General features: G+C 40.1%; 1 protein-coding gene across 1 annotated transcript in view; it reads left to right on the forward strand.

Moving 5' to 3' along the window:
- The window catches only part of LOC136866147 (CUE domain-containing protein 2-A), a 180,678-nt gene that overhangs the window by 118,284 nt on the left and 41,366 nt on the right, over window positions 1-21,028 (forward strand). The gene's annotated exons all lie outside the window — the stretch shown is intronic.

A 21,028-nucleotide genomic window follows, 5' to 3' on the forward strand; every position in this document is an offset into this window, starting at 1 on the left:
TTCCTGTCCCATCGTCGCCATAAGACCTATCTATGTTGGTGCGATGTAAAGCAAATAGCTTAGCTCTTTAGCTTAGAAATATCCCGGTGGCAATGGTCACTGGGCCGATGACCTTCGATGTTAGGCCCCTTTAAACAACAAGCATCATCAAGCAGTGGTCACTTACAGTAGTGTAATAATAAAGTTAAGTTAACATAATTACCCAACAACAGCAACAAATAAATAAATAAATAAATAAATAAATAAATAAATAAATAAATAAATAAATAAATAAACAAACAACAAGAGTATAACAAGCAGTTCCATGGAAAGAAAATATTACAAGAAATACTTCTAGTTTAACATTCTAAATCCAGCATCATCATATAAAAATTCACACACAACTTAAATATTTCCAGTACTGAACACTATGGCTTACTATACTATAGGTTGAGCTTACTAGTAGCTTAACATTACAAGTGATAATACAGTAAACCTAACACATAACTACACAACAACAACAACTACTGGAGTACAACAAGCAATTCCACGGGGGGGAAAAATAATGCAAGAAATACTACTAGTTTAACATTCTTAATCCAGCTTCATTGTATAAAATTTCATGCTCAACTTAAGTATTTCCAATGCTTACAGTACTATAGGTTGGGCTTACTACTAGCTTAACGCTACAGTGATAATAAAGTAAATTTAAAAACAAGAAGAACAACAACAGTTCAACAAGCAAATCCCTGGAAAGAAAATATTACAAGAAATACTACTGGTTTAAGTTTAAAATTCTAAATCCATCATCATCATCATTTACAAAATTCACACAAAAGTATTTCTCAGTGCTTAACCCTACAGCTTACAATACTATAGGTAGGACTTACTACTAGCTAAACATTACAAGTCATAATAAAGTTAAAAACATTGGTAATTATCCAACAACAACAACAACAACAACTACAACATTATTACAACAAGCAATTCCCTGGAAAGAGAATACCACAAGAAAAAAATACTTGTTTCACAATCCAAACCAAGTAGAAAATCACAAATTCAGTGTCCGTAATTTACAACTTTTACTTTTCACTTTACACTAGCACTAATGGTCTTCTTTACCTTGCGAGTTGGCCGTGTGGTCGGAGGCGCGTGGCTGTGATCTTGCATCCGGGAGATAGTGGGTTCGAATCCCACTGTCGGCAGCCCTGAAGATGGTTTTCCGTGGTTTCCCGTTTTCACACCAGGCAAATGCTGGGGCTGTACATTAATTAAGGCCACGGCCGCTTCCTTCCAACTCCTGGGCCTTTCCTATCCCATCGTCGCCATAAGACCTATCTGTGTCCGTGCGACGTAAAGCCACTAGCAAAGAAAAGTGGTCTTCTTAAATGACTTGATGCCAGAGGGGAATCCATCAAAGACTGCAGCAGGTAATTTATTCCAATCCCTTATTATCCTGTTTACGAAGGAAAACTTGCCCACGTCTCTATGCTGGTTTCTGGCCCTAATTTTATGCTTATGATCATTTCTGGATAAGTATGAGGGAGATTCCAAACTATTTCTAATACTACTCCAGGTAGGCCTTCCCGTATAGCTTTTACAACGACCACACAAGCGAGCTCTAGTTCTTCTACATTCAAGACTTTCGCAATTATTGGTATTCCTCCCATTCCCAGTTACGAAACGCATCGCCCTTCTTTGAACTTTTTTTAGGGAATTTATTAAACCCACGCCGTACGGATCCCAGCACGCAGGTCCATATTCGAGAATCGGTCTTACCAAGCATTTATAAGCTTTACTTTTGGCACCAGAATTAGCTTTCTTGAGACTCCGCATAATAAAATGTAACAATTTCTCGGATTTCTTAACAACATTTTCCACTTGCTAATAGCAACACCTAAGTACCTACTTACAACTATCAACTTCAATAACACTTTCCCCTCCAATTTCGTAAACCCTCTTTCCTGTCATTTTCTTTTTACTGAAAGATAATTTCTTGCTTTTTCCGCTGTGGATTTTCATTCGATTTTCACGCACCCATTTTTCAATCGTATCTACAGTAAAAGCTGCTGAAGCAGTAGTTTATCCTCCTCTGTCTTTTATCTCCCGGTATATGACGCAATCATCGGCAACGAGGCGCACTTCCGATTTTATCGAATCAGGCATATTCATGAAAAATATGAAAAGAATTGGCACAATAATGCTACCCTAAGCCACACCAGACGTAACACTTATTGTTTAAGAAGCCTTTCTTGTGGACAGTCGAGATTTTCTTCTGATGACGCTGAGCACAGTTCTCTGTGAAACGTAAAGAATTCAACCTTATTTTCTTGACATGGCATAAGCCAAAAAGCCTATACAGTGGAGAAGATAGCGTTTCTCCCACGCGCACCCTCTGAGTTCTTCCATTGAGGAGTTCTCGTATCCATTTCACAACTTGGATGTCAATGCCCGTACGCGCTAACTTGTTAAGGAGGATGTCATGTGGCACAAGATCGAATGCCTTAGCAGAATCAATTACTATTGCGTCAATTCGTGACCCACTGTCGAGCTTATCCGATATATTTTGACATGCAGAACAGAGCTGACTTTCGAAGGAGAAGCCTTCTCGAAAACCATGCTGCCCCTTAAATATCATTCCAGAAGAGTCCCATTTTAACCTCAAATAATTTACTATTAATTGCTCCATTTGTTTGCATATGATTGACGTCAAACTTACCGGTCTGTGGTTATTCAAGTCAATCTTGTCACCCCCTTTGTGATTAGGAACTACAATGGCCGATTTTCAATCCTCTGGAACTATCGTATTGTTCAGTGATATATTATTCTTTTTAAATATTGTAGGATCCCTTCACCCCGAGTTTAAGTGCCTCTCCGGAAATAGAATCTGGCCCACAAGATTTACTTCTTCTGAGTTTAGAAAGACCTTTACACAGTAATCAAGCTTTAATTTTGAAATCATTATTTGTTTTCGGAAAACTGTCCCTGAATAACTGTGCCGCTGGATTAAAAACCTTTCCGTAGTGCTTATTTGATGCTTCCGCTTTATCTGTATCTGTTGTCGCCAATAAATCACCTCCTATACAAAGAGAAGGAACCGACTTGTTCTCTCCCTTCAATCTTCGTGTATATTTTTAAAAAAAGGGTTCCAGGAATTTCGATTTTCATTTAGGATATTGTCGAGATATTTCTCTTCAGCCACTTTCTTTTCAGCTAGCAAAAGCTTCACCAAACTTCTATACTCCACTTTGCACGCATTGTTATTATTTCTTCAGTTGAGTGCTCTCCAGTCTTACGTTTAAGCTTCCTAATATTCGTGGTGTAGTACGGCGGATATGATATATTCCTAATTATCCTGTTGGGAACAAATTTATTCAGTCCAGTATATAAAATGGTTTTGAAGTTCTCCCAAATGTCGTCCATCCCCTTGCCCTCCTTTAGCCAATTAGTATAGCACAACCTCAAATAGTTTAGAAAACCTACGTAGTCTCCCCTTGCATAGCACCAAATAGTCTTAGAAATGCCCACTTGCCTCATATTACAAGTTTTATTAAATGTTAAACATTAATTTATTAAAACCACCTATTTAATACTGGTTTTAATAAATTAATGTTTAACATTTAATAATTGAACTTCAATACGGTCAATATGAAAATAATCACAAGTTTCCCAAGAGAGATCGAGTACCACTGCACTTTGGTCACTAATCCCGTGAATTATTTCACAAGATATAAGTATGCCATCCATTCTGACAAGAAAAAAACATCTAAAAGTGCTTGTTTATGTGTGTTTTTTTTTTTTTTTTGTGTGTGTATCGACTTGGGAAAAGCCATTATACCGAAGTAATAAGTTAAATGCTTCCTGCGATAGCCCCCCTCCCCTCGCATAGTTGACCCAGCCCAGTTTACTGACGGTAGGTTTAGATCCCCTTCAATTATAGTTCTTTTCCCGTAGTTTATATTTGCACATGTCAATTCTGAAAGACGAGTGATCGTGTTTAAACCTGATTTCAGCAGGCAATAAGCTCCAGTAATGACTATATTTTGTTTATTGGGTGCATTATGTGCCTCCACCCCAATTATTTTGCAGTCATTGAGAACAAATTTTAACGTACTGCTTAGCTCTAACCTAACACAAATGAAAATTCCTCCTTCTTTCGACCCTCTATCCTGTCTACACGTTAGAAATTTTGACCTGAATATTTCCGAATTATATATATATATTATCTGACAACCAACTTTCCGTTCCCACAATTGTATCAGGGTCATTCGCATCAACTAAGTTTTCGAATTTTGCGATTTTATTACCAATACTTCTGCAGTTTACCTGCAACAATGTAAGAAACTTACCCGATCTGGTATCACTGCCTCTCACAATATCCTGTTGGTGGCCCCGTTGTCATCGAATTTGCTCCCATCGTGGATCGTTATTCGGCTGCCCGTTCTGCGCCTTCATCCATTTGGGTGGAAAAAGACTCGGTAACCCTCAAAAAGAGTTCACCTAGTCTTGCCACTCCTCGCTGGTTCAGATGAAGTACATCCCGCTGAAGTCCCTGCTGTTGGTCCAACTGTTGCCGTCTACGGACCAGTTATGAAGTTTTTAACTTTAAATACAAAGAGTGATCCGTAACTTTCAGCCACCGACTGAAGCTCTTCGTTCAATCGACCAATCTTCTTCCATGATACATCTGGTCTCCTTAGTATACCACTAATTACAACATTTGCCTTCGGGAACTTTTTCTTAGTCGAGTTCACTAGATCATAAATGTGCCCCATTATATATTCAGTTCGTTGCCTTTTTAAATCATTAGTTCCTACGTGGAGAATTACTACTTCCTCATTCCTGCCGTGTTCGTCCTCAATTTTCCTGTTCAATTTTTCTGCTCCAATTCCCAGCATGCACATCACTTTCACTGGCCTATTTTCGTGCCCTATATGCCGCATGATAGAATCGCTTATCACCACACAGTTTGCAGGTTTTATATTCTCCACAGACGAATGAGTGTCTACATTTCTCGGTATAAACTTCCTGTAACTTCTTTTGTAGCTCCGCAATCGTGAGTTTTCCTTCATTTAATTCCCGTTGAAGTTCATCAATTTTTGTTTTGTCGCTAGTCACATTCCCATTCATGAAACACTTGCTACATACCATCCTTTCCTTATCACTACCCAGGGCCTGTAGCTTACCACACTTGAAATGAAACCACATTCCACACGTATCACACTTAGCACCAGGTCTTAAGTTCTCTGTTTGGGCTAAGCTATGATATTAATATAAGGTGTATTTCACCAGGCTTAGTGGCTCAGAAGGACCTAAGATCAATAGCATTATTACCTAATACTGTATTATAAGGTTTGTTTCTGCAACAGTTTTTGAAAGCATCATGAGCATGCACAATTTCCATTTGCTGCTGAGCAGCGATTTCATTAATCAGAAACCATTTCTGATGCAGAGTGAAATGTTCAAGCAAGTTCTCCCTCACCAAAATTATTACGTGACTTTCACAGCAATCAGAAAGATAATCATTATTTTACTTTCTATTATTTAACCCTAGAGCAGTCGGGTGGAAAACGTGACACAAACGGTTGGCCTGGGTCTGGTAGAAAATGAAAATGAAAACCCACAACCTGTTTTCTAGTCATTGACTGGGTCAGGGATGGAATGAATGAAGCCCCCATCTTTTGGCAAGGATAGAAATTGTGCCAGCTGCTGAGGCCTGTCGCATCTGTCTGGGACAATGGTTAATGACTGACAAGTGAAATGAAATGACAATGGAGAGTGTTGCTGGAAGGAAAGATTATAGGGAAAACCGGAGTACCCGGATAAAAACCTGTCCCGCTTCTGCTTTGTCCAGCACAAATCTCACATGGAGTGACTGGGATTTGAACCACGGAATGGGTCTGGTAGACCTAGTATAAAAACAATAACAGTCTCTAAACCTTTTTCAACACCGGGCTGAGTGGCTCAGACGGTTAAGGCGCTGGTCTTCTAACCCCAACTTGGCAGGTTCGATCCTGGCTCAGTCCGGTGGTATTTGAAGGTGCTCAAATACGACAGCCCCGTGTCGGTAGATTTACTGGCACGTAAAAGAATTCCTGCGGGACTAAATTCCAGCACCTCGGCGTCTCCAAAGACCGTAAAAGTAGTTAGTGGAATGTAAATCAAATAACATTATTATTATTTAAACCTTTTCAGCAATTCATTTTTACTAAAAAGATATTTTACAATAAAATAGCATATCAGTACCCTGAAAACATTTTTTTAGAATCCTTGACTTCTTAACAAATTCAAAAATGTCAGTGTGTTAAATCCAACATATTGTCTTTTATAAAACCGATGTTCCCTATGCGGGGGAAAGACTGGCTACGAAAGCTATTGCTTACTGGCGGTCCGTAGTCTATCGGCAGTTTGTGTAAAATGTCAACACATGGACTCCTTTAGGAAGAAGAAAAGAGTTATACCATCTTGTGTAGTGAAGGCAATCCGAGAACATTATCCCCAAGAAGGAGATACATATGTAGGATTCCAAGCAGCTGAGTGTCAAGAACCAAAATACTTTTTTAATGAATTTAAAACATTTTTATGGCAAGCTCTTTAGGGATGAGATGAAACAAACTACCTGTTGCTCATGAATAAATAAAATCAATAAATAAATCTCTGTCTGTGAAGCGCAGGTCGCGTACGGGAGTCAAATAGAAAGACCTGCACCTGGCGAGCCGAACTCATCCTGGGATATCCCGGCACTAAAAGCCATAAGACATTTCATTTCTCTATCTGTAATGTAAAACTGGATGTGTCTGTCCGTATATTTCACCTTGCAGCCAAAACAACCCATCGCAGACCACTGGTGTTTTTATGTGGTAGTAGCTTCGAGTTTCCCATCATGCACTATGGTGGTTGCGTGTCGGTAGCTGTGGTGGTGTAGAAGATATTGGGGTTGAAAGTGACCAACTGCATAAAAAAAAACGTGTGTGTCCGTATATTTCACCTTGCAGCCACAGCTATCCACCGCAGACCACTGGTGTTTGTGTGCAGTAGTAGCCTCGAGTCTTCCATCACGCATTATAGTTGTGTGTCGGTAGCTATAGTGCTGCGGTAGTTGTGGTGAGTGTGGCCGACTATATATAAAAATAGACGCATGTGTCCATATATTTCACCTTGGAGCCACAATCACCCATCGCAGGCCAGTGATGTTTTTATGTGGTAGTAGCCTTGAGTTTCCCATCATGCACTATGGTGGTTGCGTGTCGGTAGCTGCGGTGGTGTAGAAGATATTGGGGTTGAAAGTGACCAACTACATATAAAAATAAACGTGTGTGTCCGTATATTTCACCTTGCAGCCACAACTATCCACCGCAGACCACTGGTGTTTGTGTGCAGTAGTAGCCTCGAGTCTCCCATCATGTAGTATAGTCGTTGCATGTCGGTAGCTATAGTGGTGTGGTAGATGTAAGGGTTGAAAGTGGGGTGACTGTATATAGAAACAGATGCATGTGTCCGTATATTTCACCTTGGAGTCAAAAATAGCCACCACAGACCACTGATGTTTGTATGTGGTAGTAGCCTCGAGTTTCCGATCGTGCACTATCGTCATTGTGTGTCGGTAACTTTGGTGATGTAGGAGATATGGGGGTTGAAAGTGACCAACTACATATTAAAATAGATGTGTGTGTTTGTATACAGTATTTCACCTTGCAGCCACAACTATCCACCGCAGACCGCTAGTGTTTCTGTACTGTAGTAGTCTTGAGTCTTCCAATATGCACTATAGTTGTTGCGTGTCGGTAGCTATAGTGCTGTGGTAGATGTAGGTGGTTGAAAGTGGCCGACTATATATAGACATAGATGTGTGTGTTTGTATATTTTACCTTGCAGCCACAACTACCCACCACAGACCACTGGTGTTTATGTGTGGTAGTAGCCTCAAGTCTCCCATCGTGCACTGTAGTGGTTACGTGCCGGTAGCTACGGTGGTGTGGGGATGTGGGGGTTGAAAGTGACCGACTATATATAAAAATAGACATGTGTGTTCGTACATTCTGTCTTGCAGCCACAACTATCAACCGCAGACCACTGTTGTTTGTGTACGGTAGTAGCATCGAGTCTTCCATCGTGCACTATAGTTGTCACTTATCGGTAGCTGTAGTGGTGTGATAGATGTGAGGGTTGAGGTGGGCGACTGTATATAAAAACAGACGCGTGTGTCTGTATATTTCACCTTGGAGTCACAAATAGCCACCGCAGACCACTGGTGTTTGTGTGCGGTAGTAGCCTCAAGTTTCCCATCATGCACTATGGTGGTTGCGTGTTGGTAGCTGTGGTGATGTGGTAGATATGGGAGTTAAAAGTGACCAACTACATGTTAAAATAGATGCGTGTGTTCGTACACAGTGTTCCACCTTGCAGTCACAACTATCCACTGTTGACAGCTGGTGTTTGTGTGCTGTAGTAGTCTCGAGTCTCCCATCGTGCACTATAGTTGTTGCGTGTCGGTGGGTATAGTGGTGTAGTAGATGGGGTTGAAAGTGGTCGACTATATATAAACATAGATGTGTGTGTTTGTATATTTCACCTTGCAGCTACCACTACCCATTGCATACCACTGGTGTTTCTGTGTAGTAGTAGTAGTAGTAGCCTCGAGTCTCCCATTATACACTACAGTGGTTGGGTGTCGATAGCTGTAGTGGTGTGGGAGACGTGGGATTTGAAAAATGACGGACTATATATAAAAATAGACAAGTGTGTTTGTATATTTCATCGTGCAGTCACAATTATCTACCGTAGACCACTTATGCTTCTCGTGGTAGTAACCTCGAGCCTTCCGTCATGTACTATGGTAGTTGCGTGTCAGCAGATGTGGTGGTGTGGGAGATGTGGGGGGTTGAAAGCAGCCGACATATAAATATAGATGTCTGTGTCCATATATTTCACCTTGCAGTCACAACTACCCATTACAGACCACTGGTTTTTGTGTGCAGTAATAGCCTGAAGTCTCCAATCATGCACTGTAGTGGTTCTATGTCGGTAGCTGTGGTGGTGTGGAAAATGTGGGGGTTGACAGTGGCTGATTATATCTAAAAATAAACATGTGTGTTAGTATATTTCACCTTGCAACCACAACTACCCATCGCAGACCACAGGTGTTTGTGTGTGGTAGTAGCCTCAAGACTCCCGTTATGTACTATAGGGGTTGTGTGCCTGTAGCTGTGGTGGTGTGGGAGATGTGGGGGTTGAAATTGGCCGACTATACATAGAAATAGACGTGTGTGTTTGTTTGCCCATATATTTTGCCCTGCAGCCACAACTACCCACTGCAGACCACAGGTGTTTGTGTGTGGTATTAGCCTTGATTCTCTCATTGTACACTATAGTGGTTGCGTGTCTGTAGCTTTGGTGGTGTGGGAGATGTGGGGCTTGAAAGTGGCTGATGTCGTTGAATGTATTAAAATGAGTGAGAATTTTCTGGAAGTATCGGAGTGAGAATGTACTCTAGAAGGCTGTGGTGTGTTGTTCTTGGTTTTATATACCTTCTTTGTTTCATCTCGCAGGAGTATGTTGATCTCAGAACCATAACAGTTTGCTGCTTGAGTACATCTGCGAGTATTTTCTGTAATTCTTTAATATAAAGCTGATACTTCCTGAAACAGCTCCTTGACACTATCATTGAGGCAGTAAACCTAACCAGCAAAGAAAAAGGAAAATCTATTTTCATACCAAGAATTCCATTGATCTCAAATGATTTGTCATTTTGTTTCAAACGATTATAATTTCCTGTGAGATTAGCTTATAGTATGACTATCAGTAAGGCTCAGGGTCAAACGTTCCACAATTGTGGAGTTAAGTTGAAGGATTCCTGTTTTACACATGGTCAGCTCTACGTTGCTTTCTCCTGTGTCGGACAAACAGAAACTCTGTTTGTGTATGTGCCAGACAGGACATCAAATGTAGTGTATAAGAATGTAGTTTTATGAAATGACTTAGAATGTAAGAAAGTTATGTACTGCAAAGAAAAGAATTATTTATTTATTTATTTATTTAGCATATGATGCTTCATTTGACAATCGTTTGAAATGTATTTTACATACAAGTGTTATTAGAAAAATATAAACATATTTAAATACATGGATATAGAGTATTTACAGACTAACACACGCACACACGCACACGCGCGCGCGCACGCACACACACGTGAATGCTCGGAGAGGGCATTCTTTCACGATGTGGCTGATGGTTTGCACTTCAGCACCACAGTTGCAGGAAGGAGACTCCAACCACCCCCATTGGTGTAGTGCAGAAGCAGTTCTTCCAACACTGCAGCGTATCCTGTTTAGTCTAGTCCAGATGGTGCGCGGGAGGTTGAACCCAGGAGCTTTTGCTGTTGGGTCATCAATGTTGATTAGACCATGTGGGTGTAATCTGGCCCATTCTTGCTTCCATGCTTCGTCAGGTCTAAAAGGTATGTCAGTTAGTTCTCTGGCCATCTTCCAGGCAGGTTTCTGGGATTTCAGTCTTGCAACGGCGTTTTCTTCTGCATCCTGGTGGATGGGAAGTGAGCTGTTCATCATCACCTTAGTCCATAATCTGACAAGAGCATTTTGTCGTCTGATGTGAGGAGGTTGAATGTGGCTCAGTACGGGTGACCACTGTACAGGAGTGGAGTGCAGGGTGCCAGATATGATTCTCATTGTATGGCACAGCTGGACATCGACCAGACGACTATGAGAACTATTCAGCCATACAGCAGAACAGTATTCAGCTGAAGAATATACTAGTGCTAAAGCAGTTGTTCGCAGTGAATTTGCATCTGCACCCCATGATGTTCCAGCTAGTCTACCCAAAAGGTTGTTACGACTTTTCAGTTTAGCTGCCAGTTTCTGAAGGTGATGGTTGTCGGTTAGGGATCTATCTAAAGTTACACCGAGGCTTTTGGGGGTAGCATTACACTGCAATGTGTGATTTCTGAACTTGATTGTCGGTTGGTAGTTTGCATTCCTGTGACTGAGGTGAAACGTAGCTACTTCTGTCTTTAGAGGGCTAGGTGTCAATCGCCACTTTGTGAAATAACCGTCCATCTTCTCAAGGTCCTGGGATAGGATTTCTTCAGCTTCACTGAAGTCTGCTCTTTGTATGGTGAGGTTGATGTCATCTGCATAGATGAACTTGCGAGATGTGGTTTCTGGAAGGTCGTGTATGTATAAGTTGAAAAGAATTGGAGACAGCACTGAACCCTGTGGCAAACCATTGTTGAGTTTGTGGAAATGACTGCGGACATGTTCTGTATGAACCTGGAAAAATCTATTTCCCAGCATATTTTTTATTAGAGTGGAGATCTTGAGGCATGGTATTGCTCTGCTAAGTTTCAGGAGGAGGCCTTCTTTCCAGACTGTGTCATAGGCGGCGGTAAGGTCGAGAAACACAGAGACACTTTTCTTCTTCCTCTCAAATCCATTTTCTATAAAGGAATTCAGAGCAAACAACTGATCGCTGCAGTCACGGCCATGACGAAAACCAGCTTGTTCAATCGGAGAAGAATAAAAGTGAAAGAAGAAACAGGAAAAGAGTGGCCTTTAAATGCACGTCTTCTGTATTATATAGAGAAAACCGCATGAATATACAAAGAATCCAGCAAAGTGTGTTGTCTTGAGTTAGTAAATAAATAAATAAACAAACACATTTGACGATATATTTTACGTACAGTTATTTTTAACAAGTGACAGTATTACATAATGTTTAAAGCTGATGAAAGCGGGTGGAATGGGAGAAAGCTCCGTCTAGGGTCAGCGGCAGTGCGTTGAGGTAGTTCCGGCTCATAATAAGAATCTTTTTTTCTAAGAGTGTGATGTGTTTATGTCCATTTATCGTTCCAATTACTTCGAGAAATATATCATTGGCTAGTTCTAAAAACTTGCAAGTCCAATTTTTCTTGATTTGTAGATTTGGAGCATTTTGTATGTATATTCGCCCTTTCTGCTGGATAAAACCTTGTATGTCTATCTCAGATTTTTAAATAGTTATTTAAAATAAATTAAAATGTTACTGTAAAACTTCGTAAGTCTCCTGGCTAAACATGTGTGTTTTTTAATATTACAGGCAAAAGCACAAAGTTTACTGAAGACAGTGTAACTTTGCTATTGATACAACAGCCGCTTGTTTGCATGCCACTTCCAACAATGAATTGAACAACATTTAACCTCTGTTGTACTTGCAGGAATGTCCGCCTCCGTAGCCTAACGGTTAGTGTTATTAGCTGCCGTCCTCGGGGGCCCGGGTTCGATTCCCGGTACTGCCAGAAATTTAAGAATGGCAGGAGGGCTGGTATGTGGTTCAAATGGTACACGCAGCTCACCTCCAATGAGGGTGTGCCTGAAAAGAGCTGCACCACCTCGGGATGAGGACATGAGTTTTTTTTTTTACTTGCAGGAATAATAATAATAATAATAATAATAATAATAATAATAATGTCATATCATACGTTTCTGAGGGGGATAATATTTTGGTGTGCCATATTGATTCATGGGTGTACTGCGAGTAGAAAAATGTTTGCAGGACACTGGTTTAGAGTATGTAAGTGTTTCGTCTGTTTCATCACGTTTTACATTGTTCTTGTGATTCATAATTATTGCTAACAAAAGTTGATTTAACATTCCTTGAAACAAGAAACTGGATCTTTTTGACATGTATTTCAGTTGGACATTATGTTAATATTCAAGGGAGCCAGTGTAACTGTAATGTTTTGTTCTATCATAATTCTGCAAGTTCCTGAATGTTCCTAGTTTCTCTTCTTAATTCACTCTATGTTCACACTGCATTTGGGCTAGGGTTACCACATTAAAAAGAAAAATTGACTTTTTTTTTTTTTTAATAACTCGTGCCTTCATCATTTTTATTAAATGCCTCTTTTGATCCAACCTCACACACATTTATGTCTTAAACGCTATTGCTTCATAACACGTTGGTATGTTTAAACTGAGCAATGTACTGTCATTCTTTAGTATGTTAGGGCATGTCGAAATTCATTACAATTTTAAGCTCACCGTGCGCGTAGAGGCGCGCGGCTGTGAGCTTGCATCCGGGAGATAGTACGTTCGAATCCCACTATCGGCAGCCCTTCAAATGATTATAGATAAATTTTCACTTTTTCCATGGCATGCTTCATTGCATTAGGAACCATCTGGTTTGAACAATGGGCTTTCTGCATGTTTGGATTCTTGGAAAGCAACAGTTAATAAACAGGTTGTTTCCCTGCCAAATATTTTTTTTGTTGTTGTTGTTGTTGTTATGCTTTACGTCGCACCGACACAGATAGGTCGTATGGTGACGATGGGACAGAAAAGGCCTAGGAATGGGAAGGAAGCGGCCATGGCCTTAATTAAGATACATCACCAGCATTTGCCTGGTGTGAAAATGGGAAACCATGGAAAACCATCTTCAGGGCTGCCGACAGTGGGGTTTGAACCCACTATCTCCGAGATGCAAGCTCACAGCTGCGTGCTCCTAAACGCATGGCCAACTCGCCCGGTTAAATATGCATTAGCATTGTCATTAATGTTTTGTGCATGGGTGTCCAGACTATCAACAGTTAACTTTGCCACTGCATTTGAAGATTCAACGGACTGAAAAAAAATGTCAACAATTTGTTTTGTATGCCTACCAACGGTTCAGAGTATCTTATACAAATTGGGAGCATCATTTTTTGGGAGCATCTGTTGCAACTGAGATAAGACTTACTATTTTCAGCTGGGCAGAATAGTTCGGACAGTGGAGCGCTGGCCTTCTGAGCCCAGCTTGGCAGGTTCAATCCTGGCTAAGTCTGGTGGTATTTGAAGGGGCTCAGATACATCAACGTCATGTTGGTAGATTTACTGGCATGTAAAAGAACTCCTGCGGGACAAAATTCCAGGACCTCAGCGTCTCTGAAAATCATAAAAGTAGTTAGTGGGTCGTAAAATCAATAACATTTCAGGATATTAACAAAATTACTGACACATTTAGGTGCTAATATGTTTTTCATTAACATTTCTACATCCATCTTGCTGCAGTAAAGTTTTTCAGCTGCTTCTGAATGTGCAAATACTGGTAAACAAGACGTCAGTTTATTGCCCCACGAAGAGGGGGAGAGGTGATACTCCCACGTGGCGCGTCCCAGGTGGCGGTTAGGGGGGTCCTAACCGGCTTGCCAGTGGACTTGAGGGAAATAAAATACCTCTCGTGGACCAAACACACTACCCCCTGCGGATGGGGGACGCACATGTAGAATACACCCGCGACTACAAGGGTCGACCAAGGGATGATTGAATTAGAACCATGAAACTACTCTTGATTTGTACCATCATGCGGGAAACACCATGGGTTGCCTGTACTTGCTAGTAGTACCACTAAATTGGTACGAAATAGGTTTGTGATAGTAGTAGTAAAGAGGCTGGTCTGGGGGTTTCCAGTACCCGTGTGTTGTACCCGTATGAGCAACACCGCGGTTCTGGGTGTAGCCTGCGAGTTGTACCGCTATATGAGCGGCACCATGGGTCTGCGTTGCCTGTGATTAGTACCCACTATGTGAGAAACACCATGGGAATACCGGCGCCCGTGATTAGTACACCTAGGCGGGGAACCTTATCGGTTTGCGTTGGCTTTGAGTGGCACCATTGTGTGAGAAACACCATAGGTCTGCGTTCCCTGTACGAAGTGCAATCCTTGTGAGTAGTACCATCTTCTGTGGAACACGTGAGTTTTCGCTGCTTTAGTACCCCAATATAACAAATGCCATGGTTCTACTTCACTCACGACGTGTACCATTCTGTGGGACCTTAGACGTGGATTTTGCACCCCTTTAGACATCAAGCATCATTGTGCTTTATAAATGGTCTCTTGGTCAGTAATAATATTATTTAACAATCTTTTTTTGAGTCTGATCAACTGGTTTTTGTTTGTTTGTTTGTTTGTTTTTTGTTGAGTTCATGTCCATCCATTCATTCTTCATGACATTTCTTATTTTATTTTGGTCAGTGGATGAATTTGAAGTTTTTGTTATTTCATTTCATACCATTAGGGGCCGATGACCTCGATGTTAGGCCCCTTTAAATAACAAGCATCATCATCATCATCATCATCATCAATTTATTGCCGCAATCTGAACTTATGGGACTGAGGTTATGTTTATCTGTGCGGTACACAATTCTTAACTCACAAGGTGTGACAACATAGGCTTCATAGTGTCATGCAGCTGTGAGCTTGCACTCAGGAGATACGGGGTTTGAGCCCCACTGTTGGCAGTCCTGAAGATCAAAAGAGAAGAATTTCACGATTATTGGTCCGTATTGAACTGTGAATTACAATAATAGTTAAATATTGTATATTTAATGTCCACCTTTTCAATACAAATCATAAATGATATACATTCATATTAACATTCAGGGACTAGTTTTGACCAAAATCGTAGGTCATCATCAGCGATGAAACAAATTACACAAATATATCAAATAAAATAAACAATGTAACGACACAATGGTCTTAAAATCTGTACGTACAATCAATAGAATTTTAAGTTAAGGCTGGTTGAATGAAATAATTTCTGTAACAAGTTTAAGCAATGGAAGACAACGTGTAGTGTCAATAATATTAAAAATGATATGTACATACCATATGAGAAATTAGGTAATGTTCAAGATTTTCGTTGCACTGTGTTAAAGAGATCCTTTTAATAGAGGTTCCTAAAATGCTGGATTGCTGCTCTATGTTAAAAAGTTGTTGTTCGTAGATTTTCATAAAATGCTGGTCGCAGTTCACGCATAGAAATGCGATTGAAGTCGGCTCTCTATACAAGCCGCAGTCCATTCAAAGTTCAGGTGATCCAAAGCCAAGGTGTCTTCTTGAGTTGTGTACACAAAACTATATATTCAGTTCGTGTGAATGCGATGTGTGATGTTAGAAAAGGCTCTTCTGTATAAAGAATCTTGCTTTTAAAGAGTTGCTTTTAATAGAGGTTTGTATAATGTTGGTGCGCTGAAATAAATAAAAAGCTGTTTTTGATAGATAATCATAAAATGTAGATTGCAACTGCTAGATAAAGTGTCTCTGAAAGTATGAATGAGCAGGTCAAATAAAATGTTCGGTTTTTCGGAAATGTCAATCAGATTGTAATTTGGATTAAAATATATATAAATATATATATTATGACCTTCCAGTGACGTGTAATTACATGTCAGGGAGTCATTGAAGGTCATAATTATGATAAATGCATATGGACGGCATAGATGTAAGATAAATTGTTGATGCACGGCGAATTTATATATATTCGTAATATATGAGCCGATACAACTTGCGAATTGATGGTAGATCTTATGGAAGAGAATCGGTAGATCAAGCTCGGAACCCCGTGGTATACATCGGACTGCATGAAAACAGTGTAGTCGCAAGCGGATATCAATAAATATTTGCAGTAACAGCTGAGAAGAAGAAAGGCCAGACATTACATCTAGTATTACAGACATCAAGGAGGCCATGGATTGAGCCGGAATTCCATACAGTTAATCATCTAACAGGCGTGTGGTATGACGTACTTCAAGTGGAGAAGAATAAACAATAGTAGCGTGTGTTCCTTTGTGAATCTCCGTGATAACGTTTCCTCAAGTGTCAAAATCATATGTAAAGAAGTCAGGATCATAGTTATGTGGTTCATGGAAAGCAACCTCATTATTATTATTGTAAATAATGAAGTTAGAATTTGTTTCAATGTTAATTCTTGAGTAGCAGAAAAAGATCGGGAAGCAAATAGTGAGCACAGCTCTTGTATGCGAGTTAAAGTCTTTAAAATTTAAGAAGTTGAGGCCTAAATAACGTATGATAAACTAAATATAGCATTGAGCGACACTAATTTATACAGGCCAGTATTAATCGATAACACTGGACTTGTAAATCTGTATGAATTCGCTCTAATTATTTTGTTCGAGTTTCAGATTGAACCCAAGATGTTGCCTATATTTGTGAATAAGAAAGTCCATATAGAGGAGATGTTCGAGTAAACCAGTAGGATCCTGGTGGATCCGCACTCTGCCGAGATGAATGAGATGGCTGAAAAAATAACCTGACGACCAATACCTGTAGAGAAGCGAGGAAGTCAGATGAGTAGTCGAACCTTGCCCTTCTTGTTTACTTGTAGATGCTTATAGTAGAAGTAGATCTTTTTAAATGTCACACAGGTGATATAAAGTGAAATAACTTGAATGTTCTAACGTGCTAACGGTGTTGGTTTAACGTCATATGATGCTATTGCGTATATTAGAATAATGTTTTCCGTCGGTGAATATTAGGGTTAGGCGATCTTTCCTGCGTTGTTTTCCGTGTTAGTGGAACAGCTGTGAAGCGAGTGTGATCTTCAATGCCACAGGTAAGTTTGAAGTACCGATGTGTGAGATATTTGGTGTGGTGATCTTATAATACGAATAATTCCGCGGAGTGTTGTGATATGTTTTGTGGATCGATTCAGTGATGGTTGTATGAATAATAGTGGAGCTCTTCAAAGATATTTTACCTCATTTATGTAGGAAATGATGAGTATTTTCGTTATGTGGTGGACATTGTGTGGCGTAAAATATGTAGGGTCATCTAAAGGTGTAGCTGACGGTATAATTAGAGAATGACTTATTGAGTGGTGAATTGCGGTAGTAATTTAATTCTTTGAGATGGCCAATGGTTAGGATAGTGTTATTGAGAGGTATTTCCGCCGCGTATGTTTGAGTTTATTAGATGAGCGAGTTTCGTAGCGTTGATTGAATGCTTTTCGAAGAGATTGGTTAGGCATACGAGCTGACTTGAGATTAATTTGGTATCACATGGATAGCGGAATGTATTTTACGAACACACGAGTGGGATCTTCGACAAGCTACTCGAACGATAATTAGATTGTGGGAGTATTGTCACCTGTACTGTAGATCCACTTGTAGCATTGCTAGATGTAGTAAGTTGGCGCTGTAGAAGTATTTTCCAGCAGGATGGAGTGGAACCGATGCAACGCAGATCGTCTGGCATTTGATCGTTCACTTATTTATGACAGTAGTTGGTACTTTATTTCAGGTACAGCCATATGATGCCGTTGGTTGGATGGAGACATGCAGTTATTTATTTATGGAGCAATGATACTATTATTATGTATTTGAAGGATTTTCTGTGTTTATCATGCGCCGTTAGAAAATTCAAGTTATTATTCAGTCAGTTAGAAGGTTATAATGAAGTAATAGGAAAAGTAGAGCAGGGAGGACAGGTTCGTCTAATAAATGCGTCAGCGAATGAACAAACAAGATGAATGAAAAGAAACTGAAATTGCTGATTTTCCATTATATTAATTTACATTTATTTAAGTGAATCAGTGTTGTGTAATGATGAGATTTTAATTTAATGACTGACAATTATTTTTCAAAATGGACTTGATTCTTTTTACGCGGTGCGATAAGAGATGCACAAGGATAATTTATTTTACGTTGCATATTTCAGTTGTTCAATTGTAGTCAGTTAATTTCATTTTATTAAAATTATTATATTTCCAATTTCTCATTGCAATTTTCATTTATGCCCAATTTAAGTGAACTCATTATTTTGAGACTGATATTGGATCATTACCAGGTTAATTATTGATAGGATGTGACCGCTTTCTTTCCGAAGGGCCATATATTGCTATTTGCCTTACATTGCACCGACACAGATAGGTCTTACGGCGATGATGATTAAAATATTGGTCTAAATGTATGAAGCAATTTTCAGTTATATTAAGGAGGGGTCCTTTATGGATAATTTTGAGGATTTCCATATCCTGATTAATGTCAGTAAACTTGTGATTGTAGTTGTGCATGTGTTGTCCAACTGCTGAAAATTTATTATATTTCAGAGCATTGACATGCTCTAAGTACCATATATTAAAACTCCTTCCAGTCTGGCCAACATAAGAAAAATTGCAGCTGTTGCATTTTATTTTATATACTCCTGATTTTGAAAAGTTATTAGTTCTATTAACAGAAGTAGAGTTATGTAAGATTATTGTGGTCGGCGATCCCATAGCTAAACCTTCTTGCTGATAGATAACATTATCAGAAATAAAATAGTTATTATTCACAACCTCCTCTGCGAACCATGCGACTTTGCCGCAGTGGGGAGGCTTGCATGTCCCAATGATGCAGATAGCCGAGCCGCAGGTGCAACCATATCGGATGGGTATCTGTTGAGAGACCAGACTAACAAATGGTTCATTGAAAGCGGGGTAGCAGCCTTTCGGTATTTGCAAGGGCGGCAGTCTAGATGATTGACTGATACGGCCTTGTAATAATACTCAACATGGCTTAGCTGTGTTGATACTGCTACACGACTGAAAGCAACGGGAAACTACAGCCGATACTAACTCCCGAGGACATGCAGCTCTCTCTGTATGAATGATGTACTGATGATGGCTTCCTCCCGCGTAAAATATTCCAGAGGTAAACTAGTCCCCCATTCGGATCTCCGGGTGGGGACTACACGAGAGGGGGCGATCATCAGCAAGATGGATACTGACATTCTGCGAGTCGGAGCGTGGAATGTTAGAAGTTTGAATCGTTGTGGTAGGTTAGAGAATCTGAAAAGGGAGATGGATAGGCTAAAGTTAAACGTAGTTGGTATAAGTGAAGTACGTTGGCAGGAAGAACAGGATTATTGGTCAGGTGACTACCGAATTATCAACACAAAATCAAACAGGGGAAATGCAGGAGTTGGTTTAATAATGAATAAGAAAATAGGGCAGCGGGTAAGCTACTACGACCAGCATAGTGAAAGAATTATTGTCGTCAAGATAGAAACCAAACCAATGCCCACCACAATAGTGCAGGTCTATATGCCTACTAGTTCAGCGGATGATGAAGAAATCGAAAGAATATATGAGGAGATAGAAGATTTAATACAATATGTAAAAGGTGACGAGAATCTAATTGTGATGGGAGACTGGAATGCAGTGGTAGGCCAAGGAAGAGAAGATTGTACAGTAGGAGAATTTGGATTGGGACAAAGGAACGAAAGAGGAAGTCGGCTGGTTGAATTCTGCACTGATAATAATTTAGTCCTTGCCAATACTTGGTTCAAACACCACAAACGACGGCTGTATACATGGACGAGACCTGGAGACACTGGAAGGTATCAAATAGACTTCATTATGATTAGCCAGAGATTCAGAAACCAGGTGTTGGATTGCAAAACTTTCCCAGGAGCAGACGTGGAATCTGACCACAACTTATTGGTCATGAAATGCCATCTGAAGTTGAAGAAATTAAAGAAAGGAAAGAATGCGAAAAGATGGGATCTAGACAAGTTGAAAGAAAAGAGTGTGAGGGATTGTTTCAAGGAACATGTTGCACAAGGACTAAATGAAAAGGCTGAAGGAAACACTATAGAGGAAGAGTGGATAGTCATGAAAAATGAAGTCAGTAGGGCTGCTGAAGAAATGTTAGGAAGGAAGAAAAGATCAACTAAGAATCAGTGGATAACTCAGGAGATACTAGACCTGATTGATGAATGACGAAAATACAAGAATTCTAGAAATGAAGAGGGCAGAAAAGAATACAGGCGATTAAAGAATGAAGTGGATAGAAAGTGCAAGGTAGCTAAGGAAGAATGGCTGAAGGAGAAGTGCAAGGATGGCGAAGGCTGTATGGTCCTGGGAAAGGTAGATGGTACATACAGGAAAATCAAGGAAACCTTTGAAGAAAGGAAATCTAGCTGCTTGAATATTAAGAGCTCAGATGGAAAGCCACTTCTAGGGAAAGAAGACAAAGCAGAAAGATGGCAGGAGCATATCCAACAGTTGTATGAAGGTAAAGATGTAGATAATTTGGTTCTGGAACATGAAGAGGCTGTTAATGCTGATGAAACGGGAGACCCAATTTTGAGGTCAGAGTTGACAGAGCGGTGAGTGACCTCAAGAGGAACAAGGCATCTGGAATTGATGGCATTCCCTCTGAATTACTGACTGCCTTAGGAGAAACCAGCATGGCAAGGTTATTTCATTTAGTGTGCAAGATGTATGAGACAGGAGAAG

This window comes from Anabrus simplex, chromosome 1, assembly GCF_040414725.1.
Source record: "Anabrus simplex isolate iqAnaSimp1 chromosome 1, ASM4041472v1, whole genome shotgun sequence".
NCBI classification, from domain to species: domain Eukaryota; kingdom Metazoa; phylum Arthropoda; class Insecta; order Orthoptera; family Tettigoniidae; genus Anabrus; species Anabrus simplex.